The sequence below is a fragment of the Danio rerio genome, chromosome 12 (assembly GCF_052040795.2).
Source record: "Danio rerio strain M-AB ecotype USA chromosome 12, GRCz13ab, whole genome shotgun sequence".
In the NCBI taxonomy this organism is placed as follows: Eukaryota; Metazoa; Chordata; class Actinopteri; order Cypriniformes; family Danionidae; genus Danio; species Danio rerio.
The window spans coordinates 43,696,499-43,711,324 of record NC_141032.1 but is presented as its reverse complement, the minus strand read 5'-3'; the positions used below and the strand labels follow the sequence as shown (position 1 = coordinate 43,711,324).

Below are 14,826 nucleotides of genomic sequence, written 5' to 3'. Positions count from 1 at the left end.
TCTGCCACATACCCCCACATGGCTGCTTCTCACTCAGGCTGTCTATGCTAATGAGGTAAAGATGGTCAATAATGGGTGGGTCTTTGATTGACATCCTGTATTTGCATATGTCAAAGTGTTTCAACTGTTTTTTATGAAGTGTGATTATAAAAATATAATTAATACATTTTTACCAACAACTGTGTTTAAACTAGGGATGCACCGAATTGGATTTTTTTGGCCGATATCGATAACCGATAACTCTTCAGACTTGGAGGCCTATAGCTTATATATTTAGGCCAATAATTATACATATTTCAAAATGTTATATTTTTTTTACAGCAAACTTCATAAAAGATTGAACTACTCTTATGAACTGAACAGTCTATACTCTATAATTTCAAAATTGCAAGGTTATTATAGACCTATATTCACTATTTCACATAAATCAGCATGCAAAAAATAAATCATTTCCTTTTCTTCATGGCAAATTAACATGAAACTTGACTGTTACATAAAAATAATAGGTTAAATAACAAAATTGGATTTAATCTACAAACAAGTTTAATACATATTTAAATAAAATGAAAATGAAAGCGCTAAGAACTGAAACCAGCTCAAATGTTCTTGAATAAAACGTGTTACAGTAATGTACATATGTATGTCATTTCCGAAAAAGCCTTTTTTAGAGGTGTTTTAACAGTTCTGAGCCACTGTACAAGCGAAAAGCTAGATACAGATAGTAAGTTTTACTTTAGAAAATGCGGCATAGATTCATCCTATTTGGTGTTTTAGATTCTTTTGAACACATGTAGCTGCTGCTTGTCAATCAGACATCGCTTCTATGTTCGTTCTTGCTGTCAATTGCGGAAAAAATTATCAATGAAAAGTTTATGATAAACTGCTGTGAGTTTCACTCAACTGCGGGCGCAGATGACTTTGTGACAAACACAGAGCATAATATAAAGACAAAATGTTGCGGCGAGTTGAGGGCGCACCTCTCCCCGGTGCTGCAGCGTAGCTTGTCAGATCATTGTGTGTGCGTGTGTGTGTGTGTGCGGTGACAGCTCTCACACGCGCTCGTTATAATCTACGAATATTCTGATCAAACTGAATACAATCTTACATCAACAACGTGGAAAGCAACGCGTTGATAATAACAAATAATCATATTAGATTACAACAGTGGCGTAGCAGACGGGCCCGCAGGGCACGCACCGCGGGGGGGCCCCACGTGATTAGGGGGCCCCACGTCGTCGCGATATTCAAAAATTGAAAATCCAGGAACTGCAATAATCAAACTCTTGGGAACAACTGTGGACGGAACCAAAGTTCACAGGTCTGTGTTCTCCGAACACCTCTCAAGCGGTGGACTACTTCATTCTGATTGCTTGCCGCCGAACCGCATCATAGCCAATGAAGACGCGCCGCTGTTTCTCGCCGCCGGTTCTCGTTAAAAAATGAATGACTTCTGGCTACTTTGACGCTCTCGCCACTTTCGGTTTGTGATCGCTCCTCAGTTTGTGAAGGATTCCCCGCGTTGCCGCTCCACTCCGCCTCCTTTCCCCGCACCTCAATTTGTGACATAGATATATACACTAGATATTGTATAGGAACCCTGAGCATGCATCAATAGCGCCGCCACATTGGTACAGTGCTCCCAGGACAAATGTCATTCAGTCGCACTAGACAATTACGTGAAGATGCGGGACTGTAGCGCTGTCTACGAGTGTAGTAACGAGCAAACAAAGAAAACAAAGCACAAAGGCAGAACATTCCATAGGTAGGATTAAGTTTTTTACGTTTTTGTATGTTCTGAAATTTGTGCTAAACAGGTAGCGTTATTGATACTAATATAGCCACTTACTGCATTCACTATAAGTCAAAGTAGCTCCCATTCGCACTAAATACTCGGCTTATGCTAGTTTTGTTGAATAAAATCAGCAAACAATGAAAAAGAAATATGACAACGAGATGCTGCGGTGCCAGAAACTTGTATTATTGTCGGCTAGTGAAGGAGTCGTTGATAATGGAGATTCATTCACAAACAAATCGCTCCCTCCATCAGTATGAGAAGTGAAAGCAGGAGAGGAGGTGTGTTTCAGGACATGATTAGATCAAATTTAACAGGGAGGGTGGATAGTACATTTCTGTACACACAAACACAAGCTTTTTGTCAGGAATGCCCATGCGGTCACTGATCCATCAATGTAGAAAAGTGATGTAAAATTATAATTTTCATAATTGAAATAAAAATAAAAATACTAACATCCAGGAAAACTCCCGATCATAGATATATGTGTATATGTGTATATCTCTGGCTCTGCCGCCCCCAAACCCCCCCGACCCCCTTGAAAACTGGGGGCCCCATCGGTGATCCCTGCAGGGGGGCCTCCGCATTTTGCGATACGCCACTGGATTACAAACAACCCAAAAAGTTGTTTAGCACGTGTGAATCGCTGCTGTTATGTTTACACATGTCATTTTTTTTTCCAGAGGTGATTTAAACCAAAATACACAATGGCACTCAAAGATATCTACATTGATAAGGAATGTGGCTACTTACTGAGTTTTTAACGCACAGCAATACCACATGAGAAAAGGACAGACTTTGAAGGAATAACAATGTGGCAGGAGAGATCCATTATAGTGCACTGTACAAGTTTGAAAAAGTTCCGCTCACGCATGCGCGAGGCAGGCAGTTCTGTACAATTACGTAACTTATCGGCTTAAAGATATTGGCTTAATTTAGATCAATAACGATAATCTTAAAAATAGCATACATCGGCCGATAATGATATGGTCGCCAATATATTGTGCATCCCTAGTTTAAACAGTTTTTACATAATAATTTGATTAAAATTTATTAAATAAAACCTGTCCCAATGTGTCTAAAATACTGTGATAATTTATACATTGAAATACATCTAAATGAACAAACACTAAAACTGAAAAAAATTGATTTTCTATTAGGGATGTGAACCTACACTGGTCTCACGGTTGCGTTCGGTTACAATTATCATGCCATTGATTTGGCTCAATCCAATATCCCGGTGCATTGACAATGCTTTCCATATACAATTCGATTTTTTACTCGCCCTCACCTCCTTCACCATAGTATTCTACCGTGACATAGCACACACAGTATGAGATAAATGACGTCAGTACGTAATAACCGGTTATGATCGATTACTGAACCGATATCGAATTGTCCGTGTCTGCGTTGTGGTGCAATTTTGACACCCTTACTTTCTATCACGTCGAGTCAAGCACAAAACGTAAAGAAAAGTTTTTGGATATTTTAAACAGCAGAAAATTGACAAATAAAAATGACCTTGCATTTTATGTATGCATTTAATACATTTAAATACTCTCCATAAATGTGTTAAAGAAAACTACAAATGCATATGCAAACAAATTAACCATTCACATGTATATAAAAATAAGTATCCGCAACTTTTGATTGCTAATTTTCCAATGTATGTCTCGACAGTAGCTTTTAATAGTCAACAAGGTTTGTGGTGATATATCTGGGGCTCTGCTTTATTAAATTCATAACTATATCGCTGTCAGAGCGGCCCGCAGTTCAACAGAAAACCTTCACAGAACTTGTTAAGCGATAATACCAGGAATTCAAGAAATTGTGCACCAGCTCAAATACATTAGCAAGGCTAGAGTGTTTGTACATTTATCTTATAGTTCAATTTAATTCAAATAAAATCAAGGCCCAGCAGCAAGGCTGTTCTATTTACTGCAGAAATATATCATTACAAATACCATTCATGTTAAACACAGGAGAGAAATGAAATAGAAACATGTGGAGTAAACATTCTTCTTAATACTTCAGTGCAATGAGACAAAACCGTTCTGAAACTGCTACACTCAAGGTCTCTATTCATTGGCTTTATACTGTCAGTGATCAGTATGAAAAATACACAGCAACTGATTGTGGATGAATTCGATCTGTTTAAACAAGTACAATTATTATTAATATGTTGAACGATTATGCATATTTTGGTTAACCCTTAAGTGCCTTCGGCCTTAAGTGCCTTAGTGCTTTTTATAATGGCCTAATAATGGCCATTATAAAAGTATACATGCAATAAGTTTATACATTACTGGAAATAAAGGCAAGCAATCAGTCAAATGTGCAGAATCAGTGTACGTGGTTACATTATTTATTAACTTATCTTTGTGCTCAGCCAAAACACGTTACCTGACAACAAGTAATAGAATCAAAACACCAAAGTCAGGGAATATGTTGTTAGATATAGACAACAAGATGAATAAAATATCATGTTTAATAAATATAGTTAGATCCAGCGGTAGATCCCTGATGAACAGTCCGATAAGTACATCTCTTATATGGGTATGTGCTCAAAGCATTATGCAGTGCATGCCAGAGTGTGTGTGTGTGTGTGTGTGTGTGGTCACGTGATGTGCGTTTCCAGCATTGTAAGATGCAGAAACGTTGGGTGAAACGCTAGTGTGGACGCGGATTGTTTTCATTCAAAATCGCCATTTTAAAAGTAAAACGTATTAGTCTAAACAGGTCCAAAGTTGACAGTAATATCACTACAATATTGTGGAATGAAAATGTGTTTGTGTGTCTGTGTCTGTGTTGTTGGTGTGAAAATCAGCTGTTGTGCATGTAATGAAACTTCCATGCAAACCTTTCCCACTTTCGCCATTCCCACCTAAACAAAGCAGGACACACCCACTTTCCTGACTTTGTGAAAAGTTGTGAAAACACCCAGCTGAGACAGGACGGGGAGTTTCATGGCCCTTTGGGTGAAATATGGCCAAACCCAATATTGGGTTATTTTTTTCATTATGTGTAAATTACATTTCTTTTCATCCAACTGTTAGGTTTTTATAGTGTAAATGAGAAGAAATCAATCCAGCGTGTGGGTTTTTGCAAGAATAAATAGAAATCTGATATTATTTTTTGCTCAAAGGCTTCTCAGAAATCTTTAAGGACCTTGAAATCACTTGAAAGCGTGATTTTTGAGGCACAATATATTAAATTCATAGAACAGCTGCTAAAAATTAGTTTTACATGTAACAATTTTGGGCGAGGCAGTGGCGCAGTAGGTAGTGCTGTTGCCTCACAGCAAGAAGGTCGCTGGGTCGCTGGTTCGAACCTCAACTCAGTTGGCGTTTCTGTGTGGAGTTTGCATGTTCTCCCTGCCTTTGCATGGGTTTCCTCCGGGTGCTCCGGTTTCCCCCACAGTCCAAAGACATATAGTACAGGTGAATTGGGTAGGCTAAATTGTCCATATAGTGTGTGGGTGTGTGTGTGGATGTTTCCCAGAGATGGGTTGCGGCTGGAAGGGCATCCGCTGCATAAAAACTTGCTGGATAAGTTGGTGGTTCATTCCGCTGTGGCGACCCCGGATTAATAAAGGGACTAAGCTGACAAGAAAATGAATGAATGTTACAATTTTAAAATAGGAGCAAAAGATTCAAACACGGAAATGGTTTGAGGTTGTACCATTTCACCCTAATTTTAAGTTCAAATGTTTTTTAATAGGATCTTGTTGTTGACGTTGGATTGTCTCTCCATTAGATTGAGTGAGTCTGCATTCCTTTAAAAATGACAACACAGACTATATCAGCTACAGAAGGAGGAGGATTTAATTAATATAAAGACACTTCAGATGCACACGCCTCCGTCACTACAGTGTAGTGGGCTGGGGAAATAAGCACTCTTCAAAACTGGCACAAAAAATGTTTTTCTGAGTGAGCCCTCGGGGAAAGACTTGGCAGTGGGATCATTCATCCTTGTTCGTATGTGCTGGGCACGAACAGTAAGGACATTACGTTTTGTTTAGCAAATGAAAGCCAGGATACTCATCTCCTCTCCTCTCAAACCCTGTCTGTCTCTCTCATTCACTCTTGAATAAAAGACATCATGGCACAATCTCATTCTGCAGTGGTGCTTCAGTTGGCTGCAGGCTAATTTTGCTTATGGGCAGACAATTCAGAGCGTTCATTCACAGGCCCATTGTCTTCCATCTTTTGTTTGGACTGCTTTCAGTACTGCTCAGCTTTGTGGGTGAAGCCCGGCGATTGAGAAATGCATTTCAGTAATACTGACACTTCAAATAATTGAAATCCACAGAAATAGCATGACTTTGGGATATTTTATAATTATCTAAACTTACACAAGTGTTAAAACACAAGATTAAATTACTAGCAATAGTTAATGCAAATTACTGTAAAAAATAAGTAGCTGCACTGTAAAAAAAATATTAGGTGACTTTACTTAAAATAAGTTGCTTTTAAAATGAGTATTGACTTAAAAAAAGTATACCAATTGCCTTACATTTTTTTTGGTGACGGGGTGGTGCGGTAGGTATCGATGTTGCCTCACAGCAAGAAGGTTGCTAGTTTGAGCCTCGGCTGGGTCAGTTGGCATTTCTGTGAGGAGTTCTCCCCGCGTCCGTGTGGGTTTCCTCCGGGTGCTTTGGGTTCCCCCACAGTCCAAAGATATGCACTAAAGGTGAATTGAATAAGCTAAATTGACTAGTGTATGTATGCGAATGAGAGTGTATGGATGTTTTCCAGTCATGGGTTGCAGCTGGAAGGGCATCCACTGTGTAAAACATATGCTGGATAAGTTGGCGGTTCATTCCGCTGTGGCGACCCCAGATTAATAAAGGCTACTCTAAGAGTAAAACGAAAAGAAAATTAATAAATGAATGAATAAACTATGTGCATAATTATGAAAATTAAGTTAATTCAACTCAAAAGTTCGAAGTTACAAAGGGTTCAATCACTTTTTTTTTTAAGTAAACTTGTCACTTTTAAGGCACTGAGTTTACTCATTTTTTTTAAAATGTCAATAATTATTTTTAACAGTGTACATCAGGGATGTCAAACTCAATTTCAGGAGGGCTGCAGCCCTGCACAGATTATTTCCAACCCTGCTCCAACACACTTACTTGTAGGTTTCAAACAAGCCTGACGGACTCTATTAGTTTGATCAGGTGTGTTTAATAAGTGTTGGAACTAAACAGGGCTGCGGCTCTCCAGGAATTGAGTTTGACCCCCCTGGTGTAGATGCTTACAAGCACAACTGTTTAATTATTTTATATAAAAACTGGATTATTCCATAAATAATGAACAATTAAATCATAATTTCCATTCCTGGACAATTGGCGCAAATGATTAATATTAAAAATGTAAGTTGTTTGCAACTGCACTGTAAAAATATCAATTAATTAACAGGTGTTTCCAGTTTATTTATGCTTGTGAAATGCATTATGGGACTGTACATCGCTATACATCTTCAACAAAGTGATTTTATTGACATTTATAGTAGTTTGAAACTAGATATAGTTCTTATAATAAGATGCATTTTAACTGGCATTCTGTTATTTTACATTATTCACTTATGGGGATTTACACCTATCTAACTTAAAAAAGTAATAGTTCTTGAGCCCAGTGAGCTACTGTACAAACAAAAATGTGAAAGGTATCATTACAAAGAAGACACTTTGGGCTTTACTAAAGTCCATTTTTCCAGTTATATGCTAAAAATACATATAAAAAAGTAAAAGTAATGAGAAACTACCATTGTATTTTGTTCAATATTTGTTTCTTCATACAAACACAGAAAACCATTCTTGTAATAACCTAGATAAAATATGGCTTGAAAGCCAAGTGTCTTGAGAGTTTGTATTTCAAATTTGAAGGAGATGGCATGCAAAATGAGATTTCTGCAAAAAGTTTTCTCAGTGTCCCTCCCTCACCCTCACCGTCATAGGCACTTTCTCAAAAATTACCTTCCCAGACTAAAACAGTTGCTGAATAGTTTTTTTCTACATTCACAGTTTATATATCTTTAGAAAGAAGACACTTTGGGATTTACTATCCACCATCTAGCGTTTATAATGCTAAAACAACAACAACAAAAGTTATGATATGCTTATCTGATATAGAGAAAAAATTGCACCGCACTGAACATTTTAATATTTCATAAACAAATATATGAAATTAGTCTTTCAATAAACTGTAAAACACTCACAATTTCAAAACTAACACCTGTAAATCACAATGTCCTTGGAAAAATTAATTAACTTAGTTTATTTTTAGGTTGGACTTGCAAAACATGCAGTAGCAAATGCTGGTGTATTATCTCTGACATCTAGAAACACAATCTTGCGAACCATTTCTGGAACGTCATTTAATCAAATCTTTTTTGCTGGCAGACCTTGCTTAGGCATTTAAAATGGCCAAACAACATTTGAGATTTCCATAATTTGCATTATATTTTACACTTTTATACAATCATATAAAATGATCCCCCTGAACTGTTGATGGATGTTGATGCTGTTGATGCTGAACTGAGGATGTAAATGAAAAATTCAAGAGTTTATATATATATGTATATATATATATGTGTGTATATATATATATATATATATATATATATATATATGTATATATATATATATGTATATATATATATATATATATATATATATATATATATATATATATATATATATATGTATATATATATATATATATATATATATATATATATATATATATATATATATATATATATATATATATATATATATATATATATATATATATATGTATATATATATATATATATATATATATATATATATATATATATATATATATATATATATATATATATATATATATATATATATATATATATATATATATATCTTGGAATTTTCATCAAGCATTTTTATGTAATATTCCAAAACACAAATAAAAATATGATTACTCTCAAGTTTATCCAAACCCATAGTGTGTATATCCACAGGTGTCTCTATTGTGTTGCACAACTAAAGATACTGTTATGTTTTAACTTCTTATTTTTTACAGTACTTTTTCTTATTTTTGCACAATTACAATCAAATATTATCACAAATCTTAATGCAAATTTGCACAATGATGCCACAACATCCATGGTAGTGTGTCGTGCATATTATATAACATCATATGGCTTTATAAGCGACTCTGACTATAGCATGGAAGTAAAATAGGCCACTCGTATAGTCCTTTTTGGAAATGTGGTCACTTTGAACTGCCTTTGTTGGAAAAGCATGTGTGAAGTTCCATCAAAAACACTCTCTTTTTTTGAGTTCCAGTGGGAAAAATGAGAGGGAAAATACACAGCATATATGTAAATAATGAGAGAATGTGCATGAACTGAATTTTTAAACAAATGATTAGTTTTGTTCTACACATTCTGGTCAGTCAAACATTGCCTTGCTGCTATAACAAGGAAAATAATGTAAACTGAAGTTTGTAGGTTAAACAATAATAGAACAAAACAAGCCAGTTAATATAAACCAAAGTTAGCTTATATTTACATGATCGCAATGTTCTTATAATGAAAAAGTTCAAAATTATCCCCACCACACAAAAAATGATGTTCAATGTCCAGTATCTAATCACATGATCTGCTATTGGAAGGTTTTTATTTAATTAGAAGTGCACTGTAAATAAGTTGACAACTTTAAATTGTAAGGCAACTTGCTGAAGCTAAATCAAATTGTCTTACAATTTCAAGTTGAGTCATCTTTATTTTTTACAGTGTGTCTCCATCACTGACTACGTTTACATGGACATCAGTAATCAAATTATTTGCCTAAATCTAATTAAGACAATAACAATATTAAGGCGTTTACATGAGTTGCTTTTTGAATGTTCCTCTCATGATCCAGTTTTACATGTTATAGCACATAATTAGATTAACATCAATGCTTCACCGCAAAATATTTGGAAAAAAAAAACAGGAATTTGGAGAGATTGATTGAGGATATTTTAACAGGGTGTGAATTATGTATAAAAATAAATAAATTGCAAGCAAGAATGATTACAATAGAGCAAAGAAAAGAGTCAAAGAAATGGTTTCTAGAAGTCAAACGGTATTCAAGTACAGACAAGGAATAATAAAATGTAAAATAACAAGGTGTGCTCTTATTTGTAGTAATTCAGCAAAAAATAAATTCATTAAAATTACCAATGTTTGTGCCTGGATGCTTTAAACTCTCTTGAAACGCCTTTACAACACACATAATTTATAAACTTTTACTCTCTTATGGTTATACTTTGCATTGACAATTGTTGATCTATACTGCCTGACTATAACCCCATCTCAACATTGCATATCCAGCGATGTGACTATTGCAGACACAAACATTGCGATATTGAGACTAAAAAAAAATTTATATATACATTCATTTTTATGCACATTTTAAAATATTTTCCATATACCAACATTTCCATGCAGCATTTTATACAATATTCTAAATTGTACATGAAAATATATAGATAAAAGCAGTCACTCACCCTCATTCAAAGCCCATACTTCATATCTTCATCTTTCTCCTGTAGAACACAAAAGATACAGTTAATACACTTTTAAAACTTCTCCATTAAACATGTTTCCTTTATTTTAATAACTCTACTTTTCTTATTTTTCACACAGTTAAGCCAAATCTATAAATCAAAGAAAGAAACCACATTCTGATTATCTAATTTCAATCATAACTCAACCACACATTCATATTAATGGTAGTGTGTTGATGAGCCAGATTAAAGTTCAATCATGTCAAAACATCACTGTTTGTATAAAGATGGATGGATGGATGGATGGATGGATAGATGGATATATACTGTGGAGGGATAGATGGAAGGATGGATGGATGGATGGATGGACAGATTGATATACATAATGTGGATGGATTGACGGATGGATAAATGTATGGATGGACAGATGGATATATACTGTGGATGGATGAAAGGAAGGACAGATGGATGGAAAGAAAAAATATTAATGGCTAGCACAGTCTGGGTAACTTAGTTTAGATAAATTATTAATAACATTTAAGCAAGCTAGTGAAATGTCCCTTTTAGGGTGGGTTTACATGATCCCAATCAACTAAAATGTTTTCCTTAAAGGCAACAGTGTTTTAAAAATGCTCCCAGTTCACACAAAACATCATGTCATGTCATTTAATTGAAAGGCTTAAATGTCATGAAATTGAAGTTTTTTGTGTAAAAGGACTAGTGTGAACAAACCCCTTTTTAGGTGAAATATTTTTTTAATTCTTTAATGTTCTGCTAAGTAATATTACCTCATTTTGTCAAGATAATCTGAAGAAAACAAGATAGAAGTTTGTTTAGATTATTTTAAATGTCAGTAACATGCAGCCTTTCTTTAAAGCAACATACAAATTGTGTTTAAAAAATGTTCGCTCTAGACTGTCTATCAATTGGGTGGAAAATTACATTAATATACCATTTGAATGAAGGCTCTAAATAACCTTGAAACTAATTCAGATTTTTTATTTTTTTTTACTTTCCATCTGGAGCATTCGCAGCTTTTCATAAAGGTAATAGCACAATATTGAAGATGCTAGGATGCATTTCATTTGACTCCTACATGGTTACAGTTATACTTATTTATCTTTTAATGTTATGGATCTGAGCAAGTAATGCAATTGGAATTAAAATAACAGCACGATTATATCATCCTTTATTTAAAACAATGAAGTATTGTATTAATATAAAGGTAAACCTTATAAATTAAGTAAAACAAATAGCCTAATGCATTTCCATAAGAGGTTATTACATACTGTATTTTGAACAAATTTATATTTTTGTTTGAATTGTAACAATTATTGAATAAAAGCTGGATGGGATGTTTAATAAAAAGGTGGATCAATAGTATTCAAATACTATATTCGATCTAAAATTTACAAAAATAGACAGTAAATCCAAAATGTAAATAAACAGAAACTTTTATTCGAAAGTTATTCAAAAATACAATTGAGGAAATCTAGGAAATGAATGAATGAATGCTTGTTTTTAATTACCACATTAAATACTATACTAATTTAGACACATTTTAAATACCTACACACACAATTGATGCATTTTAATTACGTATGCACATTAAATATACTCATTTAGACACATTTTAATTCCTGCTTAAGATGTATATAAGATATATTGTATCAATGTCAAAATCATGTTGTTGATTTAACCCTTAATTCTTACAGGCATAGTGTACAATTAAATTAACAATCTAACAACTACAAACCAAATAAAATCAGCCTGTTTAAACAAGTTTAAATACGCATCACATTCAGGCAATGTTTGACACTTCCTTTCTCAGTGTTAAGATAAACAACCTTTTACTGCTTAATTATTGCAATAAGCTTTAATTAAAGAGACTCTTGCTCATTCTTGCTTAGAAGAATTTTTATTCTCAGCCTCACTGCTTTTCCAATCGCATAATTTCTGTGTGGACCGTGATAACTTTATCAATTAAACCACAGCTCTGCATCTCACCATGGTCAAGGCCTTGTCCGCTACGGCATTAGCGATGTAATTACGTTTTTGGAAGGATAATGGCTTATTTACAAAAGCTGACCGCCCGCAGGGGTCACGTTCACTTTAAATAAAGCAATTTCAACCGATGGACCCTACAAACCTGCCAATGCATGTAAATGAGAGCATTTATTAATGTATGGCTGCTTTTTTTCCAGCCCACAAATGTGACAGTATTGCAAGCCATTTTGACTTTTAATTCGCAGGATATGAAGTTAACTGACATCAACTCAATTTTTACTAGTTAAAAATGAATTCCTAATATCAAAAATTTGATTTAAATGGAAGCTTGTGGTGACATTTATCTAGTGAAAATACAATACCTGTTATTAAGAAATGTTCAAGTTATATAGCTGATATCACAATTCTTATTTCTGTAAGTGATTGCAAGGGCTGGGGGTAACACATTACAAGTAATGCGAGTTAAGTAATAATGTTACTTTTCTAAGTAACGATTAAAGTAACGCAATACCTAAAAAAATAAATAATAATATCTGAGTGACTTTAAAAAAAAGTAATTCGAGTTACTTTATATTTTAAATAATTAACTTTTAAAAATACATTGCTTAATTAAAATTACCATACTCATTGAATCGCACTTGATGAGAGAAAATTATCATCATTTTTGTAACACTATATAACAATAATGAATATTTTTACAATACAGTGATGGTTGGGTTTAGGGTTAGAGTGGGGGTAGGCATCAATCAAATACAATTTATTGGGTAACTTCATAAATGACATAAATAATATTTGGTACAACTACTGTTTTCACATTACTGTGATGGTAGGGTTGGGGTAGGGTGATACAATAAATGGGAGATTTAATAAATAATATGAATAATTCTTGTTAACTTTCGGCCACATCCGTTTCTGATCAAGCAACAACTGACTTAAAGCCTCAGCCAAGTAAGAAAAAATGTAAAAGTAATGCAAAAGTATTGTAACTATCATGGTAACTAACTCAACTTTGAGGAGTAACTTATCTTAATATTATAATGCAATATTGTAACTTATTGTAATATTAATATTAATATTATAATGCAATATTGTAACCCAAACACTGTTGCTATCTATCTATCTATCTATCTATCTATCTATCTATCTATCTATCTATCTATCTATCTATCTATCTATCTATCTATCGATACATGCGAGTAAATACACATAATTCGCTTACAGAAATGCCAAAAATTGTGGAATTGATACTCAAAAGTAAAGCAACAAGACAGAGATCAGGGTAAGATAATTACAATCATTGGTATCTTCGTGTAGCTCTGTGCCCAGTATTTACACGGTACACGGTATCCAAACCATTTGAAGAATAAAGTAGGACGACAAGAGTTTTCTTATGTTAGTTTATGCACTCCGGGTACTTCAGGTATGTTTACCTCACGTTTCGTGTCCCTTCTTGAAGTCCTTAGATGAATCCAGGGTTTGGTTTTAACGGGTTGTTGGTAAATATAAATTTTATACAGCACTCGTCGTGTTTTCCTGTTTAACAGAACAGCGTTTGTAAAACCGCTCCAAACTTTTCGCGTGTTTGAATTGAAGTTCTGACCGAATCGCGAGTTGATTCAGAATTGTTGATTGATTTAAGAGAACCGATTCAAATGAATGAATCTTCCAGTAGACAGAAGACAAACACCGAATCGCATTTCTGCAACAAGTAAGAAATAAAATGAATGTAAACTAACAACAACAACAATATAGTTGTATTTTTATCTAAACATTCTGACTTTTCGCTAATGAAATTCTGAATTATTTTTATGATGCTATGATAACAATTCTGAAGCTTCCTCTGATAGAACACTCAAAAAAGTCTGCTGTTTGTTTAAACTAGGGAGAGAGGGACAGTTGTTTCCTTCAGTTTATCAGATATTTTATTGTGGAAACCCACATTTTTAACATTATAAACCCATATCTATTGAACACCCACCCAAATGTAACCAAATGTAAGTTGGTTAAATTGTTAAATGTGTTTAATTGGCCATATAAAAACAGACTATTAATAAAACAAGCACCAACCAATTGTCAGGACTAAAAAAAAAATTACAAAAAATATATTTTTTACTGAAAATCTACTCTGAACCTTCAGTAAACTACTTATTTGAACTTTGAAATGAATTAATCAAAGAATTAATTTTTTAAAGTTAAATTTCATTGAAACTGTTATCTAATTAAAATCATACATTAATAATATGGCAAGCTTTTAAATGAATTTTGTAATTAACAAATACGATGCAATTTGCATGTTGCAACTGTCCCAACTCTGTCAACCCTGATGAAACTGCCTATGCTAGGGACATAAAACAGCTTTAACGCTTAATAGCTATCCATATTTAAAGCTAAGAAAACAGTGATTCAAATTACATGAATAAATATTGTTTCACAGAAAAAAAGATTGGACAGTGTGAGAAACTTTCTGAAAGTTAAGAAATAAAATTATGT

At 33.9% G+C, this 14,826-nt stretch overlaps 1 protein-coding gene across 3 annotated transcripts in view; it reads right to left on the bottom strand.

Moving 5' to 3' along the window:
• Positions 1-13,944, bottom strand: part of LOC147841483 (uncharacterized) — an 86,893-nt gene extending 72,949 nt beyond the window's left edge. For 2 of the 3 annotated variants that reach the window (XM_087276900.1, XM_087276899.1), the window contains exons 1-2: positions 13,767-13,944; positions 10,330-10,368 (exon numbers count right to left, since the gene is read on the bottom strand). The gene's annotated coding sequence lies outside the window, so the exon portion shown is untranslated. Of the gene's footprint in view, positions 1-5,598; positions 6,479-10,329; positions 10,369-13,766 lie in introns of those variants that run through there. The other variant, XR_015504494.1, reaches the window with a different exon arrangement.
• Positions 13,945-14,826: the final 882 nt, after the last annotated feature.